Raw genomic sequence first — 4740 nt, 5'->3', positions numbered from 1 at the left:
AACCAAAACAAACAAACGAACCCCGTGACCATAAAAAAATAAATCTTTGCTGTGAGTGAAGTCTGGCTCTTCAGCATATGTAAGATTAAAAGTTGTATGCAAACATTTCTGCTGACTACGGAGAAAGTCATAGCTTGCTGCCACCTCTGATATTGGAAACTGTTCTGAACCAAGACCTTACAGGTGCCTCAGAAACTGTTCTGTACAGTTGCTTCCTTCCTGAATGTGGAAACTTGAAACTGTGAAAACACTGGCCACTACAAACAAAATAAAATAGGCAGAAGAATTGTAGTCAGCTTGCAATGCTTTTCTAAATTGTATAGGGTTGACTTTCCTATCTGTGTCTCGCACTCCCTTTTTATTTTTGCCTACTCGATGTATCTGTTTCACGGAATTTTCCATCATAAATGTTTCTGAATACCATTCTGAAGTTGGCTGGCCCTCTAGATATTTTACATAGGTGTTACCTTTCTGGTGACCAGAAACACACCAGTTTACCTGCCTCAAACTATGTTCTTGGTTCATTTATGCAATTAATATGATGAAATAATGTATCTAAAAGTTCTGAGCTTTTGTTTAAATACTAAAGTCTAAATAATTCCATACAACAACTTTGGGAGTATCTGCCTGGAATTTGAGGGACTACAAGATGAGTTGGGCTAAACTTGAACTTCTTCTGGTGCTTCCAGAAAGTGGACAAGTATTTCTGTTTCAGTTGGGGGAGCGTCAAGATGAAACAGTTTATGCAGCATGTTTTCCATGAGTTACTGCTTTGCTAGAAGACAGATAGCCTTTTCAAATGGAAATTGCAGATGTTCCAACAATATCCTATTGCATTCTCTCTTTGAAGATTTCACCTGTACTTCCTTCAGATGAAGAAATAAACTGCTTGCATAAAGGTTACAAACCTTGACTGAGGAATGCATTTTTTAAAGCAAACTTCTTTAGTTTTGATAAAGATTACAATGTTTATGTGTTGTTCTTTCTGACATCTCTGTTGGTATACTTTCTAATGGAAAAGCAAATTACAGATTTTCTTCCTTCGAGCCTAATAGTGAGTTCCTCTTACCTCCTCCAGTGTTATCCTGTTATCACTATGCCAAACTAAGGCGGATGATAAAAAGGATTTTTGTTGCATTGGTGAACTAAGACCTAACATTTGAAAGAACTCTCAAGAACTGCTTTTATCTTAATATGAATTAAAAAAACTGCTTTCATGAAGACCTAAAAAAGAGTATCAGTTATTATGGGCTAATATCTGAAGGACCCACTGAAAAATCACTGGGCTTGTAGTTTGACTTTCCGAAACAAGGATTATTTGGAGGAAAAAAAGATAAATTATAAATTATTTATGTTGCAAATGTGTCAAATAAATATGCTACTTAAAAGAGTAATTTGGAATGTACTGATCCAGTGTTGTTTAGCAAGGTTATGAAAGAAAATTAGCCTTGTTAATTTGGGATTTTGGCTTCCCTCAGTTTCCATTAAAAAGGAGAAGGTGCTATGCTGTGCTTTTTCCAGTGACATAGTAATTAGGCAAATTAGTAAATTTCTATACTCTTGCCTTTTCCAGGAAATCTAAACCCTATTTTTTTATTAAGGAGTAATAGTTAAAAATACATGCATACAATTATTTAATGTGACTAATTGTTTTTTTCTTTTATCTTGCAGCAACGCACCTCTTGCTTTTTCCTCCAAAGTATGTTATATTAAGTTTCGTGAAGCATCGAGTGTTGGTGTGGCCCAGCATCTAACTAACACGGTTTTTATTGACAGAGCTTTGATAGTTGTGCCCTGTGCAGAAGGTTGGTATTTTAGACATTCTTCTGTAATGTTGATCTTTGTCATGTCTGTTAATTGTTTTAAGCTTTCGATGTAAGGAGGTGGTGCTCTGTTGTTACTTTATTTTATTGCTTTTTGACAAAAAAATCTTGAAACAAAATTGAAAATTTAATGAAGAAACCCAGTTATATAGATTTAATTGGAATTCAGCATTAGAAAAAAGATAATTGATTTAAATTAGGAGAATTCAATTTCCCATAGTTATTACTTATTTTGAGGGAAAAGAAGGTAAAATAATTCCCTTCAATATGGTTTGTGTTGGCAAGCTTATTCTCACACGGAGTTCTCACTGAAGTCAATGGAGCACTGACAAGATTAGGCAATTCCCTGGCACCAATAGCGTTGCAGTTTGGATGTTAATGTATCACCTTTGGTGTGTGTGTTTGTTGTTTTGGGTTTTTTTAAGATGCTGATTATTTTTCCATTTTTTTTTAGCCTGAATTCCAATTTTGACTTGTAGACATGTGATGTATGCATTTCGCCGTTTCAGATTCGTCTAATCTAAAATACTTAGCATTCATGGTGATAATTACTGTTTGAATATAAATGTTTACCTGCTAGTTTAATAAAAAAATCAAATTTCCTTTCTTGTTACTGTGGAAAATACTTCTTTGCATGCCACAAAAAAGCTTTCTTATATATATTGGTACTCCTTTTTGGTTTCAGATATCTCTTTAAAAATACAGTGATCTGTACAGAATGCTCCCAGCATAAAATATTTTAAAAACTCTTAAATAATATGCTTAAATAAAATGCTTGGTGAATACTAAATTTATAACTGTTCCTTTAACTAGCTTTGAGGCTATACTTTTACAGATGTGTTGAATACAAAGTAGTTTGTATTATTACTATAATATCCCAGATCTGAATATAGTTGTGTGAAGCCTGGCCCTACAGTAGGTGTATCGCTGGAGTTAGGCAGAGCCCCATTGACTTCATTGGGATCATTGTGGAGTTGAGCATCTGCCCATTTGGTTCTGGACTTTTTGTCTCTTTGGGGTGGAAATATTCCAGCTGATGGACTAGACCTAACTTCACTTTGAACATGGTAGCTGCTTTGCCATGAATAGCAATATTTAGAATGATTGAACCATAAACTGCAGCAAGTCCAGAAATAAGCTCCTATTAACATTTCTAACTGCAAGAGTCAGGTGTTTGTTCAAAAAATGCTGTTGACTTCTTGGAGTTTGTTAACAGTGGTTCCAAAGTACTGTTTTCTGGTATGTTTGCCACATCATGATCTGGATAGTATGAGATTAGTGCTGCTGTAATAATGATCTGGGATGTTCCTAGCAAACTCTGACAAGTCTCCAAAATTTCATAGTACTTTCACTAAAGACTATATAGACCTAGAGTGTACTACCTGTTCTTGTAGCCTTCTTAATAGGGGCATATGGCAGATATATTTGTCTTTGTGAAGCCTAGATTTTTAGTTGCTTGTATGCCTTGCTTTGGGAGATTTTTGATTGTATTTTTTGAACAACTTCTTAAACCACAAAGAGGATATTGCTTTATCTGCTTGAAGCTCTGTAGGGACTAATGGAACCAGAGTCCTTATTCTTGGAAAAATTGCCCCTAAATAATTGATGACAAATTATTCAGGATCTTAGTTTTATGTTTCATTGCAAAGACCTTAACACTGGTTCAGTACTGCCAGAGAGGGAAGATTGCCACCTAATGAATGAACAACACTTCCTGGTGTTTTTCTTGTGATGAGATCACTGCCTGACGAGATATGGCAACAGGCAGGTAAAGCTACATTTTCCTGTGTCTCTTGATGGTAGACAATGAGTGGAAGGAGAATAAAATCGAAGTTCTGACAAATCTTGTTCCAGCTCCATTTGTAGCTGACTTATTAGGCATTTCTGAGAAAATGTGTTACAGAAAAATTGTCACTGTTCAGAATCATTCTCGACCCCACAGAGATTTATGCATAATTAAGTGAACAACTGATTGGGTTGTGAGCTCAAATTATTTTTAATGTCAGAATGCTGTTTCCATGTAACTTTCTAACAGAATCACTAATTTTAATTTATAAAGATGTGAATTTAAGTAGGTTTAACTTTTTTAGGAATTTATTGTGTGGAGTAAGTATGGCTTTGGAGATCACAGTCCAAGATTTTTGATTCACTATGTATCGTATGATGCATTGTTAATGCAGTCAGTGGAGTGTATCACGGGCTTTAAAAGTAGCGATGGCTATATTCTACTGGGACGTAAAATTATATCGTTGGCCAACGGTGCCAGTAATAAAACATTTCATGCGTGAAATCAAACATAGAGGAGAGGTAAAATGGAACTCAAACTTGGTTTTAAAAACCAGAATAAAATCTGAAATTTGGAGTGTTTAAACAGTGGTAAATCAAGGGAGTATGAGGAGGGAATCACTGCACAATGAAAACAATGTTAATTTTGTGACATTTAATAAACAATTTAACAAAAATGTAAATGAAGTAACATTATTAAGCTGTCAAAATATGACTTTTGTGTGTGTGTATCACTAGGATTTTCTTTAAAAGTTATACCTTGAGAACACAAAGGTTGAAAGATAAACAAAGATGCCACCCTTATTCTAAATTTTATGTCCACATTATCTGGTAGATGGATTTTGACTATTAATTTGGTTTTGTATGTTTTCTCTGTGTGATATTTGTGCATTATTAGATGACTAGACTGGCCAAGGCAGACCTGTTACACTTGCCTGAGTTAGGCATTGTTTGCCATGCCACTAAACCTGCCGCCAAGTGAAACCTTCATGGGGGAAATGAGATCGAAGTCTGGCCTGCTGAAGATGGACGCCCTGTCTCTGTTTTTATTTTATTTTGCTTTCTTTCCTTTGTTTCTTTTATTTTTATTTTATTTTGTCCCTTTTTTGTTTTGTTCTGTTAAATCTCTTTC

The 4740-nt window shown here is 35.0% G+C and overlaps 1 protein-coding gene across 1 annotated transcript in view; it reads left to right on the top strand.

Annotated features, from left to right (window-relative positions):
• Positions 1-1676: 1676 nt before the first annotated feature.
• SREK1 (splicing regulatory glutamine/lysine-rich protein 1) overlaps positions 1677-4740 on the top strand; it is a 24934-nt gene continuing 21870 nt past the window's right edge. The window contains exon 1 of the mRNA XM_009697432.1: positions 1677-1805. The gene's annotated coding sequence lies outside the window, so the exon portion shown is untranslated. The remainder of the gene's footprint in view (positions 1806-4740) is intronic.

The sequence above is a fragment of the Cariama cristata genome, unplaced genomic scaffold, assembly GCF_000690535.1.
Source record: "Cariama cristata isolate BGI_N322 unplaced genomic scaffold, ASM69053v1 scaffold16773, whole genome shotgun sequence".
NCBI lineage: Eukaryota > Metazoa > Chordata > Aves > Cariamiformes > Cariamidae > Cariama > Cariama cristata.
Note: the sequence above shows the minus strand (reverse complement) of the source record. Positions and strands in the feature narration are given on the sequence as shown.